Here is a 14,640-nt window from a genome sequence, read left to right as displayed (position 1 = left end):
AAAGATACAAGGAGGCTGTGGGGTGGAAAGTTTGAGACCCTGTGAGACATCCCCAGTGGAGCATCCAACACTGAGCAGGCAGTGAGAGGCACGAGTCTGGTTCGGGGGAGAACTGGGCTGGAGGCAGGAACGTGGGAGCTGTCGGCACTGAAAGCCTCCAGACTGATAAGTGACTGCACAGAGAAGGGGGCTGCGGACTGAGCCCTGGTGCAATCTAATGTTTAGATCCTGGGGAGCTGACGAGCAGCCAGTAAAAGAGACTAAAAAGATGTGAAAGGAAAAAACAAAAAACGAAACCAGGAAGAGCACGGAGTCTTGGAAGCCAAGTGCAGAAAGTGTTCTAAGGAAGAAGGCCCTGGCCATCTGATGTGGTCACATTTGGGTACTCGGCGACTTGAGAGAATAGTTCTGGTGAGGAGGTGGGAGGGGGCGAAAATCTGAGTAGGTCTCAAAGCAGGAAGGAGCAGAGACTGCAGACCACAAGCAGGCAAGTCCTCTCCAGACAGGACTTGGAGGCCGAGTGTTTGCACTGAAATGTCACTTCTGCCATCTGTCAGCATCGGTCCTGTGACCTTGGGCAAGTTACTTAATCTTTCTGTGACTCAGATTTCTCATCTGAAAAATGGGAATAATAATCTAATCAACTGATACATGAGAAGAATGCCTGGAACACACTAAATACTATTTAAGTGTTAGCTAGCATCTTCTCCATCACTATCATCATCATTCTTATAGCCATGTGTCATTTAACAATGGTAATATGTTCTGAGAAATGTGTTATAAGGTGAGTTTATTGTGCAAACATCATAGAGTGCACAATAAACACACCTAGATAGCTCGGCCTACTACATACTGAGGCTATGTGGTAATAGCCTAGTGCCTCCAGTACATGAGCCTGTATAGCATGTTACTTACTGTACTGAATACTGTAGGCAATCATGTGTTGTACTACGATGTAACTACGGCTTACAACATCACTAGGCAATAGAAATTTTTCGCCTCCCTTGTAATCTTATGGGACCACTGCTGGGATATATGGTCCACTCTTGACCAAAACATTGTTAGATTATGCATGACTGTATTATAGAGTCAGAATTAAAAGCAGGTAAGAGGACAAGTGTTTTGTTTGTTTGCTTATGCCGTTATAGAATGTCTATATTATAGAGACCAGAAGACAAAAGGAAAAGAGCCACCCCTGGGAGAAACAAAAAGCAGATTCTGGAGCACCGGCTAAAGTTGACCCGGGCAGAGGCCTGATTTGGAGGTGGGAGTTTGTGCGCAAGTTCTCACCAGTCCTTAATAAAATAGAAAGAAGGCCATTAGCTTAGGAGGCAGGAAGCAGGGAACATTGACAGTTCAAAGAAAGAAAAGCTATAAAACAGCTGCCCAGGAAACAAAATACGCATTTGAGGACTCAAGTAACCACGAACAGCACAGGACCCACCTGTGGTCAGAGGTCACAGACCTTACAGCGAGGCAAGTCAGGGTGGCGCCAATTGTGCAGGTGCAGGTCTGGGGGCTAGAGGATGTTCGATTTAACCAGTGCAGGGATTTTGTCAGGCCAGAGTGACAAAATGGGAGAGAGACAATGTGAGGATTACATGAGATTACAAAAGGAAAGTACTTGGCATAGGACCTGGCATCTGAAGTGCTGCTACTGTTCAAAGAGCTGAAGTGGCCTGTTCAAGGAACCCCCTCCCCCGACATCCGTCATCCCCCAGCACACACACAGACCTTAGGATCTGAAAACTGCTGGACTCTCAATTCTGCTCTGTCCACTAAGCCAGCAGTCCTCAACCTTTTTGTCACCAGGGACCAGTGCTCCTATGAGAATCTAATGCCTGATGATCTGAGGTGGAGCTGACGTGGTAATTCTAGCGCTGGGGAGTGGCTGAAAATACAGATGAAACTCTGCTCTCCTCCACTGACAGGTACCAGTCCATGGCTCAGGGGTTGGGGACCCCTGCACTAGGCCATGCCCTCTCCCCTTTCAGTTCCAGTTATTGTCATATTTCTCAGGCCAAGATGTGGGAAGACAGCACCCCTGCTGCTTGTCTTGGAGAACAAAGAAGTGCACATGAGTGCAGGCTGGTCCCCACATGCTCCTTCCAAGAACTGCAGCAAAGGATGCTCTTTGAGGCCTGCGGAAATACTTTCTTTCCAGGACCTGCCCTACGATTACACAGAGCTCTCGAAGTGCTCAACCACCAACTCCTGTCACTAAAGACTGGTGAGGAAACAGAAGTAGGGCCTTTGATGGATCTTGTTATTTTACCCCAGAGAGCCCACAGATCTTTACAGAGGAATTTTAGAGTTAAAGTAATAGAGATCTAACTTCTAGCATAGCGACTATGGTTTAACTAGTTTTCCTGAAGCAATTCAACCATGAAAAGGACAAAGATAACTACTAAACAGAAAAGAAGTAACTTGAAATTATTGTAAGAGTCAGACTCTCTTACAATGGTCTTTGAAACGGTTATAAGGTACAGAAATTTAGTTAGGAGCAGCATGCACCACGTGAACTGAAACCAAAGTGTTACGAGGTAATACGTAAGCTTACTATGTGCAATACGCTGATATTTTCTATTTTTTTAATTCATCAGAAAAAAAATGCCAGTTATAATCCACTAAAAGAGATTTCACAATCAATTAATGGGCTGTGAACCTGCGGTTGATAACCTGTGGATTAAGAAGACCTCCCACCACTGAGGTTAAGTCATGTCTCCAAGAGAAGCTGTGAGAACACTAGGTTGAGAGGTCTACATACCAAAAAGAACATAACCTACATGTTGAAGAAGTGCAAGGATTAGCTGTGCTTCAGAAGACAGAACCTGAATTAGCGGGTAGAAGTTACAGAGAGCCAAGCTGCACTGCTGTGGGGGTGGGGAGCTCTCTATCTCTAGGAGAAACCAAAAAACCAATGAGATACTACAAAAGGGATTCAGGAATCAGATGAAAGAGATGGACTCAAGAGTTACTGGAGTTTTTTTCCACTCTGACGGTCCTCTCTACCTTAACAAATAACCGGCTGTTAGGAGAATGAAATGGAAACAGTGTGTGAAAGCCTTCAGAAAAGTTACAAGCTCTTCTAAGTACCGTCATTCCTTAAATGGCAATTCTTCAGTCAAACCTGTAGGTTCCTTCAACCTCATCTGCTGTTCAGTTAGGTACTTTAAGACAGTAGGTACTAAAAGAAAGCATCATTAATTTATCATGTTGTTAAAGACAGCTCAACTCTGTGCCAGCTCCAGACTAAAACAAAGTTGGGGGACTTTTTTGTAAAAAACGTACATGTCAGCCAGTTGTATACACAGGTTTTTTTTTTTTTTTTTGCAGAGCTTTGTTAACTTTTCCATCTCAAATATGGCAGAGGTGAGTGAACATTCATCCTTGGAGGCCAGGTCTGGGGCAGATTCACTGCAAGAATAAAATTCCATTTGTCTCCTCTTTTATCTTAAAATGTCAAGCAATCATACATAACATCAGGCCTTGTTTACTTATGATGTGATTGGCACTGTGATAAAGTCTGCTGTGGCTCTTACTGAACGCTGACAACATCCCCACGCCGTAGGCTCTACTGTGTGTTAAAGGCTCACATCATAGAGGCAAGAAACAAGGTTCTGAGGGGTGATGTAACTTGCCCAGGATTGCAAAGCAAGTAAGTGGTGGAAAGACTGAAACCCAGACAGTCTGGTTCCACAGCCCCGCGCTTAGCCACTAAGCTATGTTGAATTTTCCTCTGACAAGCATCCATGTTGTTTTAATGTTCTTTAAATGTTATTTCCCAAAATCTTTGGGTAAAACGTGACCCTTGAGGAAGATGCACACATTCACTCCGGAGCTCAGCCCGCTCGCTGTGGAGCAGCCTGGAAACAGAGAACCACGGCTCTGCCAGAACTCATCAGCCCATCCTCATACTTCTGTGTCCAGGAGTGGGCTAACAGCCTTCTCGCAGACTTGCAACACAGTCCTCATGATCTGTTGTTAGGCATGAATTTCATTAACGACCAAGATATCACAAGCACCAGTTGTTTATGGCATCTTTAAAATGAAAAATTCAACTCTAAGCTGAATTACAGCAAGTACATTACAGAGCCTGGCTGATGGCAGATATACTGAGAAAGAGTGAGGTATTGACTGAATTATCAAATACGAACAAGCAACCTCACACATCCAACACCACACATCTGGGCCGTCTCAAATAAGGAGGCTGGGGGCTCACCCCATTAATAGAGTCAGTCTCAGAAAAAGGTGGGCAAGCTCACTCGACCATTCATTTGTTCGACAACATATACTGAGCACCTCAGTGCTGGGGACAGCTAACCACACAGTCATTCACTCACCAATTCATTCATTCAGTCACTTACTGAGCACCTACCACATGCCAGGCATGGAGGAACTGTTGTGAATATGCAGACTAATTAACTGACTGCTCCATCTCATCAGTCGGATTCACCAAATATAGGACAACTTTGACGTGCTACACACTGTCCTGGCAGTGGGGATGGAATAATGAACAATACAAAGTTCTGATGAACACACAATCTAGTAGAGGGAGACAGAGATGAGTAATATGTAACATGTCAGGGAATGAAGTGCTATGAAGAAAGACAAAGCTGCATAAGGTGACAAAGAGCAGGGGACGTACTATAACACAGCATTACAAGGGACCACCTCTCTGATTAGAGAGCAGAGGCCTGAAGGAAAAGCAGGAACAGGCCTAGAGCTGAACTAGGACAGGAGGGGGCCTCCAGCCGGGAACGAGGAGGGCAGAGGCCGTGAGGCAGGAGCAAGCCTGAAAGGTTTTCAGGAACCACGGCCAACTGGGGCATGCAGCTAATGTCCAGTGAATGAGAGGAAGAGCAGAGGAGGCCAGAAAATCAATCCAAAAAGGACTCTGCAAACCCACTGGCGAATATCTCCAAGCCTATCATTTATGCTTCACTGCAGGCCTTGATTGCTGCCAAAACTCAAATATTCTGCAAAAGGCAGACAGGAAACTGAGCTGCTATCAAATATTTACACGGCAACATGTCAATGTTTTCAGGGGTGTCCGCAGGGTAGGTTTTGGGGTAAGGAAAAGAGAATGACCCCATTAGATAATGAACTCAGCTGCTGAAGTTGAGTGTGTCGCTAACGAAGTGATAAATATTTGACCTTTAATCTAAATGTCACCTTTTCTGCTGAACCTTATGCGGATTTACTTAACAGAACAGTCAATGAGGACGGTTTGGGCAAAGGGCACAGAACAACAAGGCTTTCAAATGCTAAAGACAAGGTTTACTGATTTTGCCCGTGGCCCATATGCAACTGACAGAGTGCCCCGGTCAGCAATGAGCTCAGTCTCCACAGACCACTAAGGACCCACGTTAATCACCTAGGTGAGAGAGAGGTCTCCACATCACCTTTGACTGCCTTCTCTCCCCACCACCACCGCCGCCCCACCCTCCCGTTTAATAGTTTACTAGGGGCTGATTATTCTCTTTCTGCACTTACTCTAGATTCTCTATCCAACCCACCTCCAAATGAAACAAACGCTGCGGAGACACAGTCACACGCCCGGAACCCCGAGCCTGCATGCTCTCCCTGCCATCGCTGAGGTCCTCACCATCTCTCGCACACGTCTTCCTGCCTCCAACCTCCTGATTCTTCGGTCTCCAGACAGAATGATTTCACTTAAACCAAAGTCTGACATTAGCCTTCAGTGGCCCCCAGTGCCAGTCAACACAGTGCAAACTTGCCATGGCCTCCCAGGCCCTAGGTGCTTCGCTTAGTCCTGTCCCCTAAATCACGTCAAACAGTCATACTTCTGTCCTGCATATGGCAGCAGAACAAGACAACATGTGCCTATATGCCCAAGTCTTCTCATCTTGGGCAGCTTTACATATTCTCACTATTGAGAAAACTTCCCTGATCTTCTTAGTCAAAATTAATTGCCCTTTTGCCTACTCTTATGCTTTTAAAATAGCCCTCTTCCCTTCTGCCTTTTTAAAGAGTCAGTCATTTTTTGTCTACCTCTCCCACAAAGGATTCAGTAAATATTTGCTGAATGACACAAGCCTGTTCCTCTTACAAATGTTGGCCAAGCCAGAAGTTTAGGGGTTTTCCTGGATGCCTCCCCTCTCCCACCCCCGATACCACTAAGTCAGGCCTTCATCTTCATTCCTAAGAATTCTGCCCTGGCCCCGTAACCTGTGCTTCTACACCTAACCTTACCACCTTCCTGAGCTGTAAACAGGACAAAGATATCCAAACCCTTCTAAAATCACTGCCTGTGCAGGCCAGGCAAAGGATGCTGCAACTTGCTCATTCCACTCTTTCCCCTTACCAGCAAAACATAACATGGTAACAATTGTGAAGAATCACTGTAGAAGCAGAAGCAGGAGATGTATACACCTTTAGCAAAGAGGTATGGGTGACTCATTTAAACCTCATATATGTTTAAAGTCCAGCTGCTGGAAACTCTTGAGCCAAAACACATCCCTGATGTAAATATGCATCACTTCACACTTCAAGGTTAACAACCAACCAAATCATGTTAAACTAATGAGAAAGCCAAGCTAACAGTAACTGATAATTAAACATCTTATTCCCGGGAATAAAAAACTGTCACAGATTCAAGATGGTGCTGATACCGTGCGGTTAGGGCACCATTTCCAAGATCTACGGGGACTCCAAGGGCCTGTGTGAGTCCATGCGCCACAGGACCCTGAAACACTGCTGGGCAAGGCAGCCCGACTCCCAACGAAATAGGAAATAGAGTCATCCATAAACTCCAGCAAGGCAGTAATTTAACACCAATCACATTTCAGATACTTTTAATAACATCTTTGTGATTACTGGTAGATGGCTTAAACTTGTAAGTCTGATAAAAAGACCTGTATGTCTGAGTCAGATCACCATTCTCCTGCCATTCGAGAGAAACCTTAGAAATAGCGACCGAGCCTACGGAGTCCCTGCTGTAAAGAACAAATTTGATCCAGTAACTCCCCAGTGTAAAATTCCACTGCACAATCTGGCCCTGCCTGCCTTTCAGCCCCCACCCCCGGGCCTTCAACGGTGTGGCCACAGCAGTCCTCAGTGCAGTTCCATGGGCATGCCATGCTCTTGCCAACCTCCCGGGCCTCTGTCCATGCAGCTGTCGGAAATGCCCTTTTCCACATCCTTTCTCTCAGTTACTCCTTCCACTTGGCAAACTCCTCTTTCAAGACCCATCTTAAAGGTCAGATACTCTTGAATGGATTTCAAGACTTTCCAGTCCCAGAGTGAATGAGGACACATCTCTGTGCTCCATGATACCTGGTAACCATTGCAATGTGCGGCACACTGTATTAAGATCACCTTGTTTGTGTGGGTCCCAGGCCTGGCTGGTCCCAGGTTTGGCTGTGATCCACGTTCGCGGCTAGGAATAGGACCCCAGATTTAGAATTAGTGTAGTAGAGTGCCTGCACCTAAAATATGTAAAGGTACTTCAGCTTACTGTATCATCACACATGTGTGGCTGAATGCCACTATTGTACTCTGATATGTGTGGAGCCATGTGGTCCCCTGGAGAGTGGAAGGGGAGCACAAGAAGGGGAGCAGAAGAAGAGCAGAAGGAGAAGCCTGCTCCCTGCGATAGACTGTACTCCCTGCAACAGAAGTGTGCTCCCCACAATAAAGGTGGTACCTGACGTTTCATGTCGGCCTCCTGTGCAATCTTCCAACTGGGAGTCTCACCACCGAAACCTTCCCTTCTCAATCAGCTCAGTGCTGACAGCCTGGTATTCCTACTACGATCTTTGCTTGTAACTCATCAGCGTGACCCGCCAAACTGGTACCATAAAAAATTTCAAATTCAAGATCATAGAAAAGCTGTCTTAATTTGAGGCTATAGTGCACCAAAATTAAAGTTGGAATTTCAGTATTCCCGTTAATTATCTAGGATAGAAAGCCTACGGAGAATGAACAGTATCATTCAACTAAGACGGAACTTCTATTTCAGGTGTGTGTTTGTGTATACATGGTGCCACAAACAAACACACAAAAGTAAAGCTCAAGTATAAGGTAATGAAAACAAGTAGGTTTTAGGATAAGAAGTGTGTTTAAAAGGAAAGCTGTGTACTGATATTTAGTGTTTCTTTATTCCACTATAGAAAGCCTACCTTAACTTCTACCAGCCTGGAATCATGATTTCCAGAGCTAAAATATAGCACACATTTTTATATCACAATATTTGGGGGAAGCCTGCTTGGAGAGTAGCACGAATGTCAGAATTTTAGTTGATTACATATTGGTTACCTACTTATTAAGGTTCCAAATGAAATAGTGGTTCACCTCTGTGTTATACAAGTTGATATTCTGGGGTTTGGAGGAAGAAATCATTCCCTGTACCATTTCTCAGAAGACAACATTCATTCTAAGTATACCTTTGCAAGCCTGATAGTTATTTTACTGCATTTGGAAAATCAAAGCCATTACAATCTGCCAAGGAAGTCAACAGTGGAAAAAAAGAAGTATCTTACGAGGCACTTCAATGGGATGCCAACGATGCTGTGGGATCTGTAGCCAGGTATGGGGCCCAGACGGGGCAGTCTCTCCATGGGCTGTGCTGGAAATACGGGCTATATCCAAATGCAGGAGGAGGTCATTAACAGTTTTAAGCAAGGGAGTGAAACGATATGACAAGTATCGTTAAAATTGACTCTGGGTCCAAAGGGATGAATAGAATGGAGGGAGAGTGGAAGCAAGGCAGCTAGTTTAAAGGCTTTTACACTTATGGGAGCAAATGACAATATCATTGGACTTGGGAGGTGGACGTGGGAGGGCAGCAGATGAATTCCAGATCTACTCAGGACTTGTTGATCTGGGGTAAGAGAAAGGTGAGTGATGCCTCAGTTTCTGGCTGGAAGAAGCGAGTTAATTGCTGTGCACCTTACTGAGATGCAAGGAAGGCAGGTCTGGAAAGAGGCTGTGGTAGAAGGAGTTAATATGTGGACCCATTAAGCTGGGTTGCCCATGAGATATCCAAGTTTGCGAACTATAAAAGGTATACAAAGTGGTACAAAGTACAGAGGTATGATGTAATGACGGACGCCTAGGACCTTTCTCACCAGTGATCCTTCCTGCCCTTCTCTTGGGATGCTCTGATGTCCACTTCTGTGTCAGCCAAGAGGAGGTACACCATATATCGACCTTATTGGGCCAAACTTGTCCAGGACACATGCAGGCTGCTTCTACGATGACCCTCAGTAGTAACACAGATACCAGCTTCAGGGGTAAGAAAATAGTAACTTTTAACAGTAAAATGGAATTTGCATGACACCACAATAATGTAGCCCATTTTTGTCAATTAAAAGTATCATCACAGGTTTGCTTATTTCTTGATACTGATGTTTTTAAGGAGTGCCAGTAGAAGGCTCTTGGTATTTAGTCTTGCGCACGCTTGCGAGTTTGAGGACTCCAAGTCAGTCTCCCCTAGAAAAATGTGAATCTAAGATGGCATCGGATGCAGAGGAAGTTTCTTGCTCAACCAAATGACCAGAGAAGATGGTCTATTTTAGGAAAACAATGATTCACTGAAATCACATCCTGCTCTTAAGTTAACATGCCTCCTTCTGGACTGAACCTGGTTTCCTATCATGATGAGTCCATTTTACAATTCCTCCATCAAAGGACAAATCAAAATGTCATTCGACAATCTACTTTTTAATTAAAAGTTGAGCCGTTTTTCAAAAATCACATTTAACTGAACAATTCCACATGGTAATAAAGAAGTGTGCTCTGCCACCTTGATTGATAGAACCATTTACTATTATTTAAAGGAGAAGGGAAGGAGAGAACATCGTTAATACAGCTAGATTAAACCCGTTAGTGTCTTCCGCTTTATTCACAGAGTAAGACAGTGCAGCATTAATGTAAACTAATTGAATTTCCTGCATCTAAATAAGCCCTAACAAAAATAAAACTTACAAGACTGACTGGAAGGTCTCAGTTGTAAGATATCTACAAATATCTATTTTTCAAGAAATCAGTCTGGCTGTGGGTCAGGGAAATACCAGGGTCAGACTGCATCCTCAGAGAGGGTCAAGGCTCTCCTCTCTGAAAGGAATACCTGAGGTATGTAAGAGACAGGTGAGAGACAGCACCCCTGAGTTTTGTGACGGCAGCAGTCACTTGCACGAGGAAGGACCAAGACGATGTGGGGGAGTAAAAAAACCAACTCCATTCACATGGGCAATGTGACATCACGCAAGACACCTAACTGTTGAGTCTTGTTTTCTGACTGCAAATGAGCTGTTACCATTTGCCCATGCCTGTATGCTAGGACTGGCAGGAAATGAAAATCTGGTGATGTGTGTAGAAGCACCCTGTCAAAGCGGAAGGATGCTACAACTGTGAGAGACAACTGCTATTACTGTTAGGGAGGAAAGGCTGGGACAAGTCCTCTAAGAGGATGGTGACCAACAAAACTGGTAGAATTGGTAAGGAACATCTCTGGGTTACTTAGCAGGTACAGTAAACAGTTTTAAAAAAGGAACCTACTGATTCACTCATTTAAAACAAAAAGGTCTGCAGCAGGGAGGCGGGTTACGTCACACTGGTCCATTGATGAAGCGGCTTGGAAGATCATCCAGATGAATGCTACCCAGCAGACAAGAAGGGCCATGACCACAGCAAGACCAAAACCCAACCTCACGCAATCCCCATTCAAAACCAGCCACAGGGAGACAGAGGCAGGCTGGGAGCTGTGCTCCCGTGGTCACCAATTTCCTGACCTGCCTGTCACCTCCCTTCCCTTCCAGCTTCTGGATTATTGCTCTTAACACAAGGCCAAATTGCCCATGAAAAAGAAAAATCAGATACAAAAGCTTTGCTATTAGATTCATTTCACCAACAGCCAAAACACAAAGAATGACTAGAGAAGATTAGCCATTTCTGATGAATGCTCAAAGAACAGAACTGATTTGGGAATGATTTATGGTACCGGCCCTATGAGGATGGAGTGGTGGAGGTACAAAGGGAACCCATAGAGGAACTGACAGTCTAGTTGGGGAGGCTGATTCACTTTTTATTCAATAAACATTTATGTGGCATCTACTTTGTCCCTGGCACAATTCAGATATGCCCTCAAAGAGCTTACTGGGAAAATAAGCAAGCAACTATCATCGAGTGTGGAAATGCTAGGATGGAGAGGTCACAGAGGAGCCCCCATACTCAATACAACCATGGAAGAAGACCAATCAGAGGAGGAGCACAAATGATTACGTAAAGCCCATTATGATATGTCAGTGAGGAGGAGACAGCATTATGGGGGTTTGAAAGCAGGAAAAATCACTGCTGGCAGGAGGGAGTCAAAAAGGCTTCAGTTCCAGAGAGGTAGCATTTGAGAAACGCCTTGTGGGGTGAAAAGGAACATGGCCAGGCAGAGAGGAGGAGTAAAATATTACATAGAAATAGGCACATCTAAGGAATGACAGAGACAGTAATCCTTCCCCAAACATGGCTTTCCCTTATAAGAGAACTCCGATAGTTACAAATTTACATTTATTTACCTTTTCTTCAACTTCAAGAACTGCTGTTTCAATGGCTTTAGCAAACCAATTTTCGGAAGAGGTGACTTGAGTTATTCCTGTTGAGAAATCAGAAGATGAGATGTAATAGGTTTAGGGGCTATTCCTCCACACACCCCTTTTTGGGACCCCCTCCTGCCCCCACCGCCATCCGTGCTGAGAGGGCTGTCACATGGCTCCCCTCTCCCAACTCATTGACTTAAGGATAGACACATCACCATCAGCAGCACTGTCTCCTCTCTCCCTCATTTGAGAATAAAGACATGCAAGCCCAGGTAGGTAGTGGTGAGCCCTGACCCAGAGAAGCAGAGAGAGACATACACACACAGACAGGAGATGAGCAGGACCATGCAGCCCGGAGTCGGAGGGGCCTTCCTGCTCCAGCTGCCAGCAGGCTGGCCAAGCTTGCTTCCTGCAGTTCCTGAGATTCCTATAACGAACCCTCTACTAACTTAAGCTGCCACGAGAGCATTTCTGTTCCTTGCAACCAAAAATCACTGACTTAAGAATAAGAGAGCCATGGATGGGACTAGAAAAAGAAACAAAAGTAGAGGGTGAAGAAAGAGGCTTCTGAAACAAAGCCTTGGAAAAAATAAAAGATAAGAGAAGGTGGCCTGGGCCTCTGTACTACTACTGTCCCATCTTTGAGAGGAAAGAGAGAGAGATATGTGTGAGACTCACAGAATAGACCTAATGAATAATTCATAAAATCCCAGCAGTATTAAATATTAAGATGGAAACTCAGATACTGGAGAAAAGGGACTCCTAATATGGGCATTATCCATAACAAAACAAAATAAATAAGAACTTCATTGAAAAAACAAAGGTGAGAGGCTAAAAAGTATCCACAGCAAGCAAGGAATAACCGAGTAACTATACGATGCCCATCATTACTAAAATAAGAAGTGTACTAACTCCGAATTTATTGTGCTGCCTTTCTTTTGTCTTAAACAATATTTTATTTGTTCATGGTTTAGTGGTGGGCTCAGCCAGGTAGTTTTTCTTCTGGTCTTGCCCGATTTACTTACGTGACTACAGTTACCTGATAGCTCAACTGGGCTGGATGGTAGACCAGATGAATCAACTCACATGCCAGTGACTAGTACTAGCTATCTGTGATGCTTTTATAGTTGATTTTAGTAAATGTAAGCATCTTTTTCCTAATATCTTCAAAGATTTATGCCCACTATCCCCTTTCCATATTTTTCCATTGGTTCTCGAGTCGATCAACCATAAACTCAACTACTGTAGGGCTTCGAGAACCTAACCTCTTCAAAGTCCCTTCTACTAAGGAACGATGACTTTGGTGAAGTTCTGAGATTAAGGTATGTGAAAGGGAGGAGTGGGAGGTAGGGATAGAAAGAAGAAAGTTCTTCAGGGAACCCTGAATGCCAAGTTAATTTGGATGGACTTTATTGAAGCAGCCTAAGAGTCAACGTAACTGTAGTCTAATCCCAAATTCTCTAAGAGAAGATTATCATTCACAAAATGTAGAAAGTTTAAATTGGGCTGCAGAGGGAAAATATGACCCAGACCACAAGGACTGAAGCAGTCAGCTAAAAATTAAGTTGACAGTGAGCTGTGACCTTTGCCCTGGACAGGGTCCTTTGCCTGCTAATGTTGCCTAATTAGCTGCAGCAAAGGCTTTACAAGTTTCCCCTGGCTTCTGGCCAGGGGCTCACTGGATTATCAGCTTTCACTCAACAGGTTAGCGACAGGGACACCAACTGGCCTGCAGAACAGGCTGAAAGGCAGTTCTCCTGTCCACTCACCTTAGAGTTGGTGCCACATCCATCTACCCTTTCCAAGCAGCAAGGGCACCTATGCTCTACTATTAGCCCTACTACTTCCTCTCTGGGCCTCAGTTTCCTCAACCACAAAATAAGGGAAGACCAGACCAGTGGTACTCAAAGGGTGGTCTGCCAACATGCCATCCACCAACTCTGCTGCTGGTCCACGAGATAACTGCAGAAATTAAAAGAACCTTAGAAGCTTTTCTAGCATATGCTATTGATCATATGATCAGAGCCAAGTATACAATCAGTGGAACTATGTTAAACAGAGCACAGCCTGGTACATGAGTTCTCTGCAGCTACCATAAACTAGGTGGCATAAAACAATAGAAACATATTCTTTCACGGTTCTGTGGGCCAGAAGCCCAAAATCAAGGTGTAGTCAGGGCCACACTCCTTCCAGAGCTTCTATGGGAAAATCTGTTCCTCGCCTTTTCCAGCATCTGGTGGTTGTTGGCATTCTTTGGCTTGTGGCCACATTACTCTTCCACTTGACTGCCGTGTGTGTGTGTGTGTGTGTGTGTGTGTGTGTGTGAGAGAGAGAGAGAGAGAGAGAGAGAGAGAGAGAGAGAGAGAGAGAGAGGGGCGGGGAGATTGAGAGAGGATGAATGTGCAAGCGAGTGAGTGAGCACAAGGGCACACACGCCTGCCATCTCCCTCTTCCTCTCTCTTATAAGGAAACTTGCGATGGCATTAAGGGCCCACTTAGATAATCCAAGTTAATCTCATCTCAAAATCCTTATCTTAATTACATATACAAAGACTCCTTTTTCTAAATCAGGTTAACATTATTCAGACACATCTTTGGGGCTACCATTTAGTCCACTGTAACTGATTTAAATACTGTTGAATTCACGTGACCAGTTGTATGTGGTGTACTCCGTACACCCTATCAGTTCACCACTGAGGGAAAAAAAAAAAACCACCACCCTGTCTTTCACTTAGCTGGGCCCTGATCTTCCTCTACAGCCCAGAGGCTGCTCTGGGCAAGACCAGATTGCAATGGGCAGGAAAAAAGAGGAAGCTAATGGGTGGCAAGGGTGCAAAGAGCAGGCACAGAGTGTTCCCTCCGCCCTCTCCAAGGCTGGTCTCCCACCTTATCTAGCAGGCAATGCAGGAGCCGCCCCTTCCCGACTCCCATTTTCCTGTCCCTCACATGGCTTTAGTTGTAAAATGATTAAATTGATCTGTTTTCTGTTTAAGTGTGCCTCCCTCATCCTATAAAATGTTCAGAGCTTGAGAACAAACACAAAATTTTTTAATTAAAATCTTGTGTACCTAGCACTGCCCTGCTA

The 14,640-nt window shown here is 44.7% G+C and overlaps 1 long non-coding RNA gene across 1 annotated transcript in view; it reads right to left on the bottom strand.

The window, feature by feature from the left end:
- LOC107517696 overlaps nucleotides 1–14,640 on the bottom strand; it is a 61,421-nt gene that overhangs the window by 11,717 nt on the left and 35,064 nt on the right. Inside the window, exon 5 of the long non-coding RNA XR_004950854.1 lies at nucleotides 11,535–11,611. This is a non-coding gene — a long non-coding RNA (uncharacterized LOC107517696). The remainder of the gene's footprint in view (nucleotides 1–11,534; nucleotides 11,612–14,640) is intronic.

This window comes from Rousettus aegyptiacus, unplaced genomic scaffold (genome assembly GCF_014176215.1).
Source record: "Rousettus aegyptiacus isolate mRouAeg1 unplaced genomic scaffold, mRouAeg1.p scaffold_m13_p_5, whole genome shotgun sequence".
Lineage (NCBI taxonomy): Eukaryota > Metazoa > Chordata > Mammalia > Chiroptera > Pteropodidae > Rousettus > Rousettus aegyptiacus.
This window is presented reverse-complemented; position numbering and strand designations above follow the sequence as displayed.